This window comes from Salvelinus sp. IW2-2015, linkage group LG10 (assembly GCF_002910315.2).
Source record: "Salvelinus sp. IW2-2015 linkage group LG10, ASM291031v2, whole genome shotgun sequence".
Taxonomy (NCBI): domain Eukaryota; kingdom Metazoa; phylum Chordata; class Actinopteri; order Salmoniformes; family Salmonidae; genus Salvelinus; species Salvelinus sp. IW2-2015.
The window spans coordinates 13638189-13655344 of record NC_036850.1 but is presented as its reverse complement, the minus strand read 5'-3'; the positions used below and the strand labels follow the sequence as shown (position 1 = coordinate 13655344).

Below are 17156 nucleotides of genomic sequence, written 5' to 3'. Positions count from 1 at the left end.
AATAATTATAAATAGTTWTATTTTTGATCTTATCTCATTGCTGCAACTCACCAACAGGCTCGGGAGAGGAGAAGGTGGAGTCATGCATCCTCCAAAACATGACCCGCCTAACCGCTCTCCTTAACACCTGCCAGCTTAACCCGGAAACCAGCCACATCAATGTGTTGGAGGAAACATCATCCAACTGGCAACTGGAGTCAGCCCGCAGGCACCTGGCCCACCACAAGGAGTCGTTAGAACGTGATGAGCCAAGTAAAGCCCCACCGGTCAAACCCTCCTCTAACCCGGATGACGCTGGGCCAATTATGCGCCATCCTATGGGATTACCAGCCACGGCCGGTTGTGTAGTAACGCCTCTAGCGCTACGATGCAGTACCTTAGACGGCTGGACCACTCAGGAGGCCAGGAGTAAAAAAATGTAATGACTACCACGTCTGTGTACCCCACACATACAATTTCTGTAAGGTCCCTCAGTCGAGCAGTGCATTTCAAACACAGATTCAACCACCAAGACAAGGGAGGTTTTCCAAGTCCTCACAAAGAAGGGCACCCATTGGTAGATGGGTCAAAATAAAAAAAATGAGATTGAATATCCCTTTGAGCATGGTGAAGTTATTAATTACACTTTGTAGTGACTGGGTGTATTGATACACCATCCAAAGATACAGGCGTCTGTTCTAACTCAGTTGCCAGAGAGGAAGGAAACCGCTCAGGGATTTCACCATGAGGCCAATGGTGACTTTACAACTGTTATTGAGTTTCATGGCTGTGATATGAGAAAACTGACATTGTACGTATTGCAGTTTCTACACAATACTAACCTAAATGGCAGAGTGAAAAGAAGAAAGCCTGTACAGAATATATTCCAAAGCATGCATCCTGTTTGAAAAAAGGCAATAAAGTAAAACTGCAACAAAAAAAAAGAAGAACTTTATGTTAACAAAATCCAACACAGCACATCACTGAGTACCACTCTTCATATTTTCAAGCATGGTGGTGGCTGCATCATGTTATGGATATGCTTATRATCGSCAAGAACTAGGGAGCTTTTCTTTGCTTTCCAATAGACACTGGGAGACAAATACCCCTTTCAGCAGGACAATATCCGAAAACACAAGGCCAAATATACACTGGAATGCACAGGAGGTTTGTGGCACCTTAACTGGGGAGGATAGGCTTGTGGTAATGACTGGAGTGGAATCAATGGAATGGTATCAAATACATGGTTTCCACGTGTTTGATATCATTCCATTTGCTCCGTTCTGGCCATTATTATTAGCCGTTCTCCCCTCAGCAGCCTCCACTGCTGGATTTGCTTACCAAGACAACATTGAATGTTCCCGAGTGACCTAGTTACAGTTTGGAATTAAATTGGCTTGAAAATCAGTGGCAAGACTTGAAAATCGCTGTCTCGAAATAATCAACAACCAACTTGACAGAGCTTGAAGAATTTTTAAAAGAATGATGTGCAAATATTGTACAATCCAGGTGTGCAAAGCTCTCAGAGACTTACCCAGAAAGAGTCACAGTTGTAATTGCTGCCAAAGGTGATTCTAACATGTATTGACTCAGGGATGTGAATACTTATGTAAATTAGATATTTCTGTATTTAATTTTCAATAAATTAGCAAAAATGTTTAAAAACATGTTTCGCTTTGTCATTATGGGGTATTGTGTGTAGATGGGTGATGTGGTGGCAGAATTTGGAGGTAAGCTAAGTTGGAACTCTTCAAAGTATTCTGTCCTTGCATGAACTGCATTTCATAGACTCCGACGCCTGATATCTGGCAAGGCCTATGAGAACCCCAGCATCCCCTCCTTGTGCTATCCCAGACCTGCATTTGCTAGATGACACTATGATGAAGTACTGTATAGCTCTAACTAACTGGATCCGAGCTGTTCACTCACAGGTCTCTGCTTCCCAAACTCCCCCGCACAACAGTTCCCATCACAATCTCCAGCCTAGAGATTGAGTAATGGTTAACAGAGGTAAAGAACCCCTAAAACCCAGGTGGAAATGACCACATCAGATCATCCTCACCACCCCAACGGCGGTAAAGTGCTTAGGAAAAGACACCTGCATCCACACCTCCCATTGTAAGCAGGTACAGTGGTTCTTCCTTTAAAAGTTATGGCGTACTGCAGCACAGCTTGCCGGGTGTCGCAGTATTCACGTTATTTAAGTGTCAGCCATTGTTGCCAGAATGACGCAATTACCACAATCTGCCACTATCTCCCACAAATGGTTGTGGCATAAGCTCAAAGCTTTTAAAGGAAGAACCACTGTATCAGAGCCGAAAGAAGATGTTGCTCCTGCATCCAAGTAGGGGTACTTTGCTCACCCTGGAGCCCGCAGCCACTGTGAGTATCCTCTGGGTGGTAGCAAACGTCGAGCCAGAGGCAGGTGAACGTGCTAGTAACGTCTCCCCGACCTCCCCGCTCCAGTAAGTCCCGGCTTCCACATGGAGAAGCCCAGAAGCAGACGAAAGTGACCTGAACTCCGATGACCCCGCTGACCTAAAAAGAAGGATAAGAGGACATGAACATTATGGTGGTTTCCCTGGGTCAGACACTTTCTTACAATTAGCTAGCAATGTCTCTGTACTACAATATGTATCAGATTGTTGGGTTTGTGGGTTATTATCAAATAGTGCCGAGACTATACTATTGCTCGCAATACCCCTTAATGCTTATGAAATATTGATGTGGATCAAGGCAGGTACATTTACAGACCGAGTGCTTGGTTGGGTAGAAGATGAGGTGTTTTATATGAGAAGATTTGATTGACCAATCATACCTCCCTGCCTAAACAATGAATCTTCATGGCCTATTCACCCCCAGGTTATTTGTGTTATATAGCAAATGGAACCGCTCCATAAGTATAATCTTTCCGTCTACATTAAACTTAATCTTACCCTACCCTTGCTGTTCCACCCTATCATGTCATTGGGAATACATAATATGCTCAAGAATACCAATGTGTATGCTAAACCTACTTTTTCTGTAAATGGAACTATGTGTGTGGGGGGAAAGCTTATTATTATCTACCTACAACCTGGTCAGGATCATGCTATGCGGCCTATGTTGTTCCTGCTGTACGTGCTACCCCAGAACACCCAAATCATCCTTTCTTCCACTTGTACAGGAGGACCATTGTAGCTGGCCCTGTAAAACGTTTTTTTTTTCTTTCTCTGCATTAATTCCCGATTATGGCATGTGCTTGACTCCATTCAAGAACTGGCTAGAGAAGGAGAAAGGATGGGTAATACTACTGCTAAAGAGATAGAGGAGCTGACTGCTGCATTAGTAGCTATACATACTATGGTGTTACAAAACAGAATGGCTCTAGATATTCTCTTAGCATCTAAAGCAGGGACTTGTGCGATGGTGGGTCAAGAATGCTGTACTTACATCCGTGACCCCTCCACTACGGTGGCTGAGGCAGTTGCTACTATCAGAAAGGAAGTTGCTACTGTTGCAAAGAGAGATCAAGAATGAGGCTGGGACCTGTTTGCATGGGTAAAAACTAGCATGGGGATCTTTGGAACTCTCGTGTTGCAGTGTCTCCTGGTGCTGGTTGGATTCCTTTTGCTGTCCTTCTGTCTGTTCTCATGCCTGACGGCCTTGGTGAGGAGATTGTGTCAAACAGCGATATCTCCTTCCCACCAGACGGTCATGACAGTGGTGAACTTAAATAACCTGACTGATCTCAACACTGCCTCCCCCTTCATTGGGGATGCAGATTGCCCTATGGGAGACGATAGTGCCCGATCCCTACACCCCTCCTTCTTTCCCAGATTATTATTATTAAGTTATCCTTCAGGAGTTCCATTTAGATTACCCCTTTTTGTGTAAAAATGCCAATTTCCCAGAAACCAGAGGGTTTTAAGTTCTGTCTGACAACAGCTCAGATATATCATGTATGGTGATTGGTTTCCATAGTATCAAAGGGGGAATTGTGGTGGCAAAATGTGGGGGGTAAGCTAAATTGGAACTCTTGAATGTTGTATTCTGTCCTTGCATGAACTGCATCTCATAGACTCCTATGTCTGATATCTGTCTGCACCCTAAACACAAGACCATTGTTTTCTGTAACTGTTGCTTGCATTAAAAAAACTGTTGTGGAACCACTATCTGTACTCTGAGTTCTTCCCTGGCAGAGACAGACCTCCCTAGCAATTACTAGATTAAAGGTTTACTATTATACTCATAGTCTTTGCCTACTCTTTGGATAAGATTTCCACAACAGTCGAAACATCTATTTCATTCATTTTGAATTCAGGCTGTAACAAAACAAATTGTTGGATAAGTCAAGGGGTTTGAACACTTTCTGGAGGCTCTGTACGCGTGTCATACGTTGGTGTCAGTCATCACAGTATATTGCCTTCTCGATCCCTTTATGTAGCTTTGTATCACCTGACATGACTGTCCATACTCTACTAACGTACCGTACATGTACTACATGAAGGGATAAAAACAGATTGAAATGCTCGCTAACTGACGTTACCAGAGATGAATTGTGCAATAGACGACCCACCGTAAGAAATGATCTATTCCACTGCGGCTGCCTCTCTCACTCATGATGTCATGGCGAAATGAAGTTCCCCACAGTGACAGGCGCTTGGGGGCCGCTGGGGCTGACATATGATACCTTAGCTGTACATTCCACCCAGAGGTGACCTCAGCATTTGAGGGGTTAGTAGTCCAGGCCAGAGCCTGGTGCTTTCCTGCTTGTTCAAAGCTGATTGATATGTTGATTTTGCAATAGTTAGCATAATGACATGGACTGATTTAGATGATTTTGCGCAGTTTGTTTATTGACAGTGAATAGCTCATGAACATTTTACATGGAGACCTGTGTTTGCTGACCCTTGGAAACTAAGTGCTGGTTACAGATGAAATGGGGCGTCCGCCCAAGCTATTACATCAACTTCCACTGATGACACCACTCCAGATTGGCTGGAGGTTGGAAATGGATGTGCTGTGAGTCACACAAACCCTTCCAAACTGATAATGGCTTTGAGAAGGACGAAAAATATGTCTTGTCTAAAACTCCATTCGGCAAACATTGGGAGTATCAGATTAAAAAAAGGAGAGAGAGGAGAAAAAAACGCTTTATGATAAAAGGGCATTAATGATGTTTTGCATGGAGGCTTCGAATATATAATGCTTAGCAGATTTACATTTTCAGATGGATTTTGGAACCGGGCTACAAAGACGTGCAATTGTGTTTAGTTGATTTCATTTTGATTTCATAGCCTGTGGTTCTGTGGGTGTTAAAACATATTATCAGAGAGAGAGAGAGAGAGAGAGATAAGGCTCATTCTTTTATTAATGTTGTGACCGTTGTTCTCTGAGGAACAACCTGACCCTGGCCCTGTGTGGAGTCACAATGCTGGCGGTGTAGATGAACAGCTGTGCTTGTTCGGAGGACAAACAGCGTTATCAAAATCATATTTACACCTGGGCAGTGGGCGGCCCTCTCCATTTAAGTGGTCTTAATTTCCCTGCCATTTGAATGAATGTCAGAAAAGCTCGCTGCATAACACTACTCTCCAGGAATGGAATGTCTGCCTAGCTGGAACAGCTGGCACAGAGTGCTTATCAATGTGCCACAGCTGATTACGCCCGGGCCTCCGTCGATCTCCTCTTGCCTTTTTCAAAAGCGTTGGAAAGGAGGATAGGCGGGTGGTTCCCTCCACATCCCATCTCTGAAATAGGCAGCACATTTGTCTCCCCACCATGCTATCAAATTCAGGCAGCTAGCCTAGGCTGGGAGGCTGAGAGGAGAGGGCTATCAGGGAGTGGGTATCTGATCATGGAGCATGACACGATTAATGATAAAGTTGCTGAGGAGTGGGGTCAAGAAGCATAGAGGAAATGACTTAATCTTGCGGTGTGGGGGGATGAAAGTCAGATGGTCAGTAGTGAGATGCCCCTCCAGGGAGCACCCCCCGCCCTGGACATATCCATAAAATGTATGAAAAATTATTAGGCTGTGACTAATTGCCCGTTTAGTGTCGCAGAAAGTTGTTAAACAGACCATTGGCTTTTAATACCCAAAGTAAGGAATGGGATTAATTAAGCAGAAATGTATTCTTCTAGCCTGCCAAGTACCTTTCTCTACACTCTCTAAAAACACTGTGTGATGGGACTCAGACCGGACCTTGGGGAAATAGCTGGTAATGGTCTGAGAATGGATCTCCACTCTCAATTCACCAGTCCAGTCAGAGTGAGGGGATGAATGAGGGCAATAAGTACATGAGCCACTGACACTAAAAAGGTAGCGGAAGCAGAAAATGAAAGTGGAAGCGAAGGATGTAGGATATATTACTATCCAGTTCCTGTTCCTGTTCCCTATAATCATAATCCATACATTTTGATAGGAGAGAAAAGAGAACATGACACACAGAACTGCTTCAAAGAGACTGAAATGAACAGTGACTACTTAGAAGAGCATTTTACAGCATGTAAAAATGAACACTGGACAGCTAGGCTAAGATATATTGTAGAGTATATGAGTATTTGGAGGAAACAGATTATTTGGCATTAAACCCAGGTCAGAACATCATGGTGAGAACCTTATGAATTAGACCCAGCTAGCGCATAACATTCTAAGAACCATATTTTTCTTGGTGGGTATTTCAGTACTTCAGCATAACGTTTTCTACAGGTTTCCTCATGGTTCTATCCTGTTGTGTTACGGTCGAATTGGACCGATTTACAAGTTCTCTCTTTGAAAAATGTAGTTAATTTAATATGATTGTCATAAGGTTCCCTGACTTTGAACACACAAAATACATTTTCATGATTTTCATAACATTTGGGTGTTTTATTTAACTTTGGTACACCTGTGGTGTACCACACACACACACACACACACACACACACACACACACACACACACACACACACACACACACACACACACACACACACACACACACACACACACACACACACACACCACACCTCACTCCCCTTCTTGGCTTCCATGGCAACCCCCACGGGAACGCTTTCCCCAATAGAATGTTTCCCACACGGGAACCACACCTGTTGGCATTCTCACAGACAATCGCAACACTGTTTCAATGATATATAGAACTTTTCTRGCAGCTCTGGTATATAAAGCTTTTTTGAGGCCTTGCTCACAATTCATTCTGTGGCAGCACAATGACCAAACGATATACTGTATGTGAGGCTCTTGATCATATCTTTGATCATGACACTGGTGAGGAGGAGAGAGGCCAGGAAACTGACAGTGAAGATGCATTAGAGGAGGAAGTGTCTGAAGTTGAAGACAACACAGAATATGATCCAGACCAAGAGACAACTGACTAGGAACAATACAGTGATGAGGAAGAGGGCCCTGCTGAGGTTGTTGTTACATTCCGGTCAAAGAATGGGAATTTGTCCTGGTCTTCATCCCCACCTAAGAGGAGAGGTCGGCTGTCGGCTGAAAATGTTATCAGGATGACCCCAGGGCCAACGAGATACACCATATCCGGGGGTGATGACATGAAATCCTGCTTCAAACTGTTGCTGACAGAGTCAATCGAAACTATAGTGATAAACATGACGAACTTGGAGGGGAGACGCGTTTACAATGACAACTGGAAGGAGGTAGACCGGACAGACGTCCAAGCAGACGTGGGTCTCTTGATTTTGGCTGGTGTGTAAAGATCCAGAAAGAAATCTACCACTAGTTTATGGGATGCAGAGTCTGGTAGGGAAATTGTTCGTGCCGCTATGTCACTCCAGACATTTCATGTGTTGTCACGAATGATTCGCTTCAACAACCGTGATACAAGACCAGGCCCGTGTCAACAAGACAAGCTGGCAGCGATCAGAGAGGTTTGGCACAAGTGGGTGGAGCGCCTGCCACTCATCTATAACCCAAGTCCAGATATCGCAGTGGATGAGCGTCTGATCGCTTTTAGGGGACACTGCCCATTCAAACAGTACATGCCAAGCAAACCATCTAAATATGGAATTAAGATATGGGCAGCATGTGATGCCAGGACAAGTTATGCCTGGAACATGCAGGTTTACACCAGGAAATCTTCTGACGGTGTTCCTGAAAGGAACCAGGGGCAGCGGGTGGTCCTAGAAATGACTGCAGGTCTCCAGGGGCACAACATAACATGTGCATTTTTTTTTTACCTCATATGCTCTTGGTCAGGAGCTGCTCCAAAAGAAATGACCATGGTGGGGACTGTCAGAAGGAACWAGCCTGAGTTGCCTACTGCTTTACTCACTACCAAGGACAGGGATTGTTTTTCCTCTAAATCTGCCTTCACCGATACACACACTCTTGTGTCCTACTGCCCGAAGAAAAWGAAGAATGTGCTCCTGATGAKAKCTCTGCACAGCGATGCCGCTGTGAATATCAGGGTAGACAGGAAACCCAACGCTGTCCTGGATTACAACAGGAACAAAGGGGGAGATGACAACCTTGATGAGGTATGTGTACTTTTTTTTCTATTACCAGATTGTTTTATCTGCATCATAAAAATAAGACATGTTGTTGTTTGGTGAAATGCTCATTGAATTTSTGAACAATATGGAGGCAATTCTATTCATTTGAATATGTAAATATGTTTCAGATGTGATAAATTAAAACAACGCTTTGATGCAATTTTTCACGTTACTATGCAAGCCATGAAGTATCACTTGTATGTACTCATTATTTTATTCACTGATTGTTGCACTTTTGCAGGTTACTGGCACATTCTCTCGTAAGAGGATGATGGCACGTTGGCCCATGGTGGTGTTCTTCAACATCCTAGATGTGTCGGCCTACAAGGCGTTTGTGGTGTGGATGGAGGTGATTTCAGGCTGGAAGCAGGGGAAATTCTTCAAGAGGAGTGTAACGATCGTCCTGGAAAGAAGGTGACCAAAACAAAGCGGGGTAAGTGTTCATATTAATTTCATAAATAACCTGAACACTTACCCCGCTGCGTTTTGGTCACCTTCTTTCCAGGACGAATGTTACAGAACTACCCACCACCAAAGGACCAAGCAGCGTGGTGGAATGGACTCCTGGACATGGGAGGAAATCCTAAAGAGGAGCTGGAGGCAGCTAAAGCGGAGCGGCGACGCTACGAGGCGTTGGCTCGAGGACGCGTGCACGAGAGGCAGCCCCAGAACATTTTTTMGGGGGGGCACTGGAGGAGATTGGCGGAGTCAGGTAGGAGACCTGAGCCAACTCCCCGTGCTTACCGTGGCGAGCGTCGTACTGGTCAGGCACCGTGTTATGAGGTGGAGCGCACGGTGTCTCCAGTACGTGTTCTTAGCCTAAAGGCTAAAGTGGGCATGGAGCCAGGACGGAGTGTGCCAGCCCTGCTCTCCAGGCCTCCAGTGCGTCTCCTCGGCCCGGGTTATCCTGCGCCAGCCCTACGCACGGTGTCCCCAGTTCGCCAGCACAGCCCTGTGCGGCCTGTTCCAGCTCCCCGCACTTGCCGGGCTACAGGGGGGATCCAGCCAGGACGAGTTGTGCTAGCTCTGTGCTCGAGACCGCCAGTGCGCCTCCACGGCCCAGTGTCTCCGGTGCCTCGGCCAAGGAAGAGGCCTGTGCCTGTGCTAAGCCCTAACCCTCCTGCATGTCTCCCCAGCCTGGTGAGTCCTGTGCCTTCTCCCAGAGCAAAGCCTCCAGTGATGATCCATGGCAAGAAGCCTCCAGTGATGATCCATGGCACGAAGCCTCCAGTGATGATCCATGGCACGAAGCCTCCAGTGATGATCCATGGCAAGAAGCCTCCAGTGATGATCCATGGCACGAAGCCTCTAGTGATGATCCATGGTAAGAAGCCTCCAGTGATGATCCATGGCACGAAGCCTCCAGTGATGATCCATGGCACGAAGCCTCCAGTGATGATCCATGGCACGAATCCTCCAGTGATGATCCATGGCACGAAGCCTCCAGTGATGATCCATGTCAAGAAGCTCCAGTGATGATCAATGGCACGAAGCCTCCAGTGATGATCCATGGTAAGAAGCCTCCGGTGATGATCCATGGCACGAAGCCTCCTGTGTGTCTCTCCACTCCAGTGACGCCCTTCAGTCCGGAGCCTCTAGAGACGATCCCCAGTCCAGAGCCTCCAGCGACGATCCCCAGTCCGGAGCCTCCAGCGTCGATCCCAAGTCCGGAGCTGCCAGAGTCTCCCTCCTGTCCGGAGCTGCCAGAGTCGCCCTCCTGTCCGGGGCCCACTGCAAGGGTCCCAGTCCGGGGTCGGCTACAAGGGTCCCCGCTCCAGAGGCGCCACCTAAGTGGGCCAAGACTAAGGTGGGAGGGGGTCCACGTCCGCGCCAGAGCCGCCACCGCGGATAGATGCCACCCAGACCCTCCCCTATAGGTTTAGGTTTTGCGGCCGGAGTCCGCACCTTTGGGGGGGGGGGTACTGTCACGCCCTGACCTTAGAGATCCTTTTATGTCTCTATTTTGGTTTGGTCATGGCGTGAGTTGGGGTGGGCATTCTATGTCTGGTGTTCTATGTTTTCTTTTCTGTGTGTTTGGCCGGGTGTGGTTCTCAATCAGAGGCAGCTGTCTATCGTTGTCTCTGATTGAGAACCATACTTAGGTAGCCTTTTTCCACCTGTGTGTTGTGGGTAGTTGTTTTCTGTCTTGTGTTGTTGCACCAGACAGAACTGTTTCGTTTCTTTCTCTCTCTTTGTTGTTTTTGTTGTTTCAGTGTTCAGGTTATTTATTAAATTATAATGAACACTTACCCCGCTGCGTTTTGGTCACCTTCTTTCCAGGACGAATGTTACAAGGAGACTATTCCTAGAAGAGTTGGGGAAAGCCATGGTGGCACCCCTCATTCAAAGGCACTAACACCTTCCTCCAACACCATCCTCGGCTGGATTGGTGAGAGATATACAAGGGCCAGAAGCAAGATCTACGGCTGCCAGAGACAGAAGAGACAAAAGGAAGAGGTGCAATCTGTGTGCACCAAGAGATGTCAAAACGAGCATCATGTGCCGTAAATGTAGTGCACATGCAACAATCACCACGTATTGTCCAACATGTGCATGAGAACACACAAAATGTAACCACCATTGATTGACAGATTGTGAAGATTTGTTATTGTTGGTAATACTGTTATTGTTTCTGTTGTTATTTAATGTGTTCATACATTAATTTTGTAATAATGTAAAGTTTTCATGTGTAGTTTTGGGCCTGTCCTTTCTTAACTAATAAAATCATACCGGTCAGTTTTGACTGGGAACACAACAGATGTTATTTTGTGCCACTTTATAATTTTTTAAAAATGGTTTCAAAACAAATGTCCTTGTTAAACTTTGACACAAAGTAGTCTGTGATAAATAGCTGAATATGTTTCATCTGAGTATTTGTTATAGTCAAAATAATCGATACATTATGCTTTGTTACTCAAAAACGAGTTGTATGAGCTTAGGTCAAAGAGGCCATAAAAAACAAATAGAAGTTCAAAACTTGTAATGTTCACAAGAACGTAAGTTGATAAAAATATCTAACACAACATTAGGTGATAATATATGTATTATTATGGATTTATAATCAGCTATAATGGGGTGGTAATTTTGTACCGGGTACACAGTATTAATTAACATGAAACGAACACAACAGGAGCGTTAAAGTCATGTTCTCAGAACGTTAAGAAACAATGTTCTTCTGTGGGAATTTTAGAACTTCAGCATAATGTTTTCTTCCTCATGAGGTAGTGGGTATCTGATCATGAGGGAGTGGGTATCTGATCATGAGGGAGTGGGTATCTGATCATGAGGGAGTGGGTATCTGATCATTGAGGGATGGCGGTTATCTGATCATGAGGGAGTGGGTATCTGATCATGAGGAGTGGGTATCTGATCATGAGGTAGTGGGTATCTGATCATGAGGGAGTGGGTATCTGATCATGAGGGAGTGGGTATCTGATCATGAGGAGCGTGGGTATCTCTGATCATGAGGGAGTGGGTATCTGATCATGAGGTGAGTGGGTATCTGTTCATGAGGGAGTGGGTATTGATCATGGGAGGAGTGGTATCTGATCATGAGGAGAGTGGGTATCTGATCATGAGGGGAGTGGGTATCTGTCATGAGGTAGTGGGTATCTGATCATGAGGGAGTGGGTATCTGATCATGAGGGAGTGGGTATCTGATCATGAGGGAGTGGGTATCTGATCATGAGGGAGTGGATCTGATCATGAGGAGTGGTGTTATTTGATTCATGAGAGTGGGTATCTGATCATGAGGGAGTGGGTATCTGATCATTAGGAGGGGTATCTGATCATGGGGAGTGGGTATGCTGATCTGAGGGAGTGGGTATCTGATCATGAGGGAGTGGGTATCTGATCATGAGGGAGTGCGGGTATCTGATCATGAGGGAGTGGGTATCTGATCATGAGGGAGTGGTATCTGATCATGAGGTGGGTATCTGATCATGAGGGAGTGGTATCTGATCATGAGGTAGGTGGGTATCTGATCATGAGGGAGTGGGTATCTGATCATGAGGAGTGGGTATCTGATCATGAGGAGTGGTATCTGATCAGAGGAGTGGGTATCTGATCATGAGGTAGTGGGATCTGAATCATGAGGGAGTGGGTATCTGATCATGAGGGAGTGGGTATCTGATCATGAGGAGTGGGTATCTGATCATGAGGGAGTGGGTATCTGATCATGAGGAACGTGGATATCTGATCATGAGGAGTGGGTATCTGATCTGAGTATGAGAGGAGTGGGTATCTGATCATGAGGGAGTGGATACTGATCATGAGGGAGTGGGTATCTGATCATGAGGGAGTGGTATTCTGATCATGAGGGAGTGGGTATCTGATCATGAGTGAGTGGGTATCTGATCATGAGGGAGGCGTATCTGATCATGAGGAGTGGGTATCTGATCTGAATGTATGCATGAGGAGTGGGTATCTGATCATGAGGGAGTGGGTATCTGATCATGAGTAGTGGGTATCTGATCAGTAGTGGGTAGTCTGATCATGAGGATCGGTATGATCAGTGAGGTAGTGCGGTATCTGATCATGAGGGAGTGGGTATCTGATCATGAGGGAGTGGGTATCTGATCATGAGGGAGTGGGTATCTGATCATGAGGTAGTGGGTATCTGATCTATTTAAAGTCATATTCTCAAAACATTAAGAAAACTTTACATAAAAACCACAAGAAAAAGTAACATTCAAAGATAGTTCAAAGAATGGTATTTAAATTTTTTAAACTATAGATTACATTCTTAGCATCAACAAAACTCTCTCTATCCTCTATCTTGTTAAGTGTGATCTTAATGAGTGCTTGTCTTCATTGAAATTGGGTCTGTTTGAATGGACCTAAATGAACCGCTTTGTATGAGTTWAAAAAAATCTGCAATGCTGAGCCATTCCTTGTGGCGCAGTGGTCTAATTACATGAGTAGGGACTAGAAAATCACAGGTTCAAATCTCACTGATGCTTTAAAAAGAAATCTGCTTGCATGATTAATGCCTATTCAAACTAATTTCTATGTGTCCTATCTGTGCTTGGAGTGCAAAATAGTTAACCTAAGCAAGCAGTCTTATTGAGACATGTTCCCAGGAGGTTATTACCTTCAAATAACTTAGAATTTCCATTCTCAGAATGTTAATAAAACCTCCCAMGAAAACTTTCAGGGAACCGTAGTAAAATGTTCTCAAAACCTCCCTGCAACCTAAAAACTCTGAAATTTTCACTCCCGTTCTCAGAATGTTTAAAAAATGTTACYTTTTACCGGTCAGGAAACATATGGCCTCGTTCCCATAACCAATGGGAAACCAAAAACGTATATTCCCACAACCTCCAAGGAGCCAAACGTGCTAGCTGGGGAGACCCAAAAAAGGACAGGGTCTGGACAGCACTTGTGGCAGTTGATTTAAATTGGGTATTTGTCATCGCTCAAACTCAGAACTTCTTGCTAAAAGGCTAATAAAATTTTACTCTGCCTAAAAGTGCTGCCAGTCTTTCATTCGTTTTGTGATTTGATGTTAGTCTATTGTCTTTATCCTTGCAGTGAAGCACTTTAGGAGAATTTTAGTGCAAGCTCTGTTTTTGTTCTTGTGGTGTTGTTGTTGACCTTGCAGTTTCTTCAGCCTCACACTCTGACAGCTCGCCTTTGGTCTTTCTTCATACTTTATGTGTATATGTTGTAGACTCTGCCTTAAATATTCCCTTTTCTTCCACAAATTGCCAGTGACAGTTTTGTGACACATTCACAGAGGAATAAAGCTTTCAATGGCACTGTAAACCATTACCCAAAGTGAATGTTCCACTGTGTCAAAAACACTTTGCCTCGGTTTTAAAACCACTATAGACAAACTTATGAAGAATTTGAAGGATTGTAAGTCTTGTTTGAATGATCAATGCTTGACTGTTAAGTGTCTATTGCACGTAAAACAATAATTGATCTAATTGCTCCGTGTTGCTTGGCATCTAGTGAGTTTGGCCTCTCACTGCCTCTCTCTGTGCAGCTGGTAAATCCTAGCTGGAGACATGGGAGATCAGTCAGCCTGGAGATTTACACCTGACATGCTCTTAAACCCCCCGGCCTAACACTGAGGGTGGCAGAGGGCTTGATGCCAAACACCAGGCCTACCCAGACCCACAGAGCAATTGAACTGCTGTGTTTGATAGGTTTTATAGGTGCATCAGGCTCAGGCTGASACTGATGCTGGGGCGCCGCACTGAGCGAGGACACAAGCAAAAGAGAGCATTGATTGACCAATTCACTAGAACACACTTTTGAAAGGGTGCCAAAACGCCATAACTTACAGCTGCTCTRTGAAGGCCTTTCCCTAAGGTGACATTCAAGCTAAAGCACCATAGTACAGTGCTGGGAGTGGAGACCATGTTGATCGTATTAAAATCAGGGGCATTTTATAGTGTATTTTATGATACTATTAGCATGTCACTACTACCCTGAACTAGACAGGTATATGGCTGTATCCGTATTGTCTGGCTGCAGACTCAGGATAGGTCAATGCTTCTGAGTGTTCAAATTTCACCGGTGCTCAGTGGCTAATTATGAAAGAAACTTAGTATACATTATTTATTTCTTTTTTCGTCCCATTCTATTGAAGCAAGATTACTTAATGAAATCCCACAGCCATTCATCTTTAGACATACCTCTGAGCGACTTTGTCAGCAAGCCACCCAGAGAGTGCGAGCCGGAACCTGACATTTGACTAATTGCTCTCATTTGAGAATGATCACTGCTCTGATGTATTGGCGATGCACAGCAGCGACAACACAACACACAGGAACCCCTGTCAGGCTGGTGACCTGCTTCACTCCCTGAAWCCATTAGAAATGGCTAAAACCACCAAATTACACCAATAAAGAACTMCATTAATTAGATAGGAAAAGAGCAGAAGAGGTGAATAGAATGGAAGGGGGCCCCTCAGGGCCACTAGAATACTAGTGGCCCCTCAGGTTGGCAGTAATTATTGCAATCATTGGTTATTTCAGGGAGATTCTCATTGGAGCCCAGACTTGTCTCTGTGTGTATCAATGAAGGGCGAGGCTAATCCATACAACAATCATTCATCTCCCTGTAACATCTGCTATTGCAGAATACTCAGCTATACCATCACCCTTCTTTCTCTCTCCTTCTCTCCTCCTCTGTCCTAGCCCTGTTTGATTGACTTTTACCTGTCCTTGGCCCCCTGTCGATCACTTTATGTTTGATGAAGACCTCAATGATGGCCTCCAGAACTGGAATGGAGGACACATTAAAGTTAGAGGAGGCAGGAAAATAAATGATGTGCTATAGAGAGGGGTGTACAGGAAAACATTTAAGTAAGAGATGGGGAAAGCCCTCTCCTTGAAGTTGAACATAAGGGCCACTTGGGGAGTGCCTTGTACATAGCATCTGTCTTCATCATCATTTAACTCTTGTTTGCTGGTTTTACTAAACTGTCAGCAACGCTCTGCCCTCCTGGCCTTTACCTGTAAATGCCATGAAAATGCTGACAGTCTGCCAAAGCAGAGCTCCCAGGAAAGAACTGCTGCCTGCGTCTTCTTAGAATTCTACAGTGCTTTGTCAGAATTAGAGTTGCCTACCTGCACTTACTATAGCTGCTGCTGCACTTAGCTGGTCTGGGCATTTATATTCTGGAGTCATCTATTCCCATGGGCCTATTGAAAATTAATTTAGTAGTGGTTTTCTGTTAGTGAAATTGACTGTGTATTTAGGTCATCCAGGTTCCACTCTTTCTCATTCAGGCCTAATACAGGAAGTTACTGGAACACATTACCAGACCACCATATAGTTGTTTGAGTGTCATCTATTTCTCATCCATCTCCTATGTTATTTAAAGTCAAGGACGTTCCATGGGGACTGTGTGTTTGTTCTTTGTTGCAGTTGTACTGTTTTTTCATGATGTCATCATGAAACTGTCGCCCGACTGCTGAATATAACATTATGCCTGATTTCTGAGCAAWTTCATGCAATATATAACTTGTATACATCTGTATGGCTGGATCATTTAAACAGATACTGGGGTTTCATCAGTAGCAATCATATTTCTCTCTCTTCTCTCTCTTCTGCAAATGACTCCTCGCTTTTCTCTCTTACTTGCTTATCCTGAATCGTAAATGCACTGCATGTGATTTTTTTGGAATCGTCAGTCAGAGAAGGTATCAGTAACTTTCAAACAAGAAATAAATTATACCGGTACAGTAAATGTATTCATGACAATCAATTGATTACGTTCAGATGAACTATTCAGAAAGAAACTGAAGTCAGTGCCTAGTAGAAATTCATTGCATATRGTGATTGCTTTGAGCCCATTTCATTGGGTATTATACAGTACTCAGTTGATTTTGGGGTAAAACTTTACTTGACACCTAGCGTCATAACATGTTATGACACGGTCATATCCATGTCATAATATGTCATAACAGCTGACATAACTTGTCATAACCTGTCATAATATGGTCACAACACTGTCCTGACACATATATGTATACCTGTTGTGACATACTGTATATTGCATTATTTTATGGCTGGTTATACTGTAACACCTACATAGTTCAGTMTCTGAGGTGTATTTGTTCGGTCCTTTGTTTTGTGGCTCTACTGCTCTYCTGATGCAGTTCATCTGAATGAGTTCTGTTGGATGGGTTTTAGGTTCTGGGTCCAACATACTGTAGTGATGA

General features: G+C 44.4%; 1 pseudogene; it reads left to right on the top strand.

Annotated features, from left to right (window-relative positions):
• Nucleotides 1-8896, top strand: part of LOC139028297 (piggyBac transposable element-derived protein 4-like) — a 45852-nt pseudogene extending 36956 nt beyond the window's left edge.
• The last annotated feature ends 8260 nt before the right edge of the window (nt 8897-17156 follow it).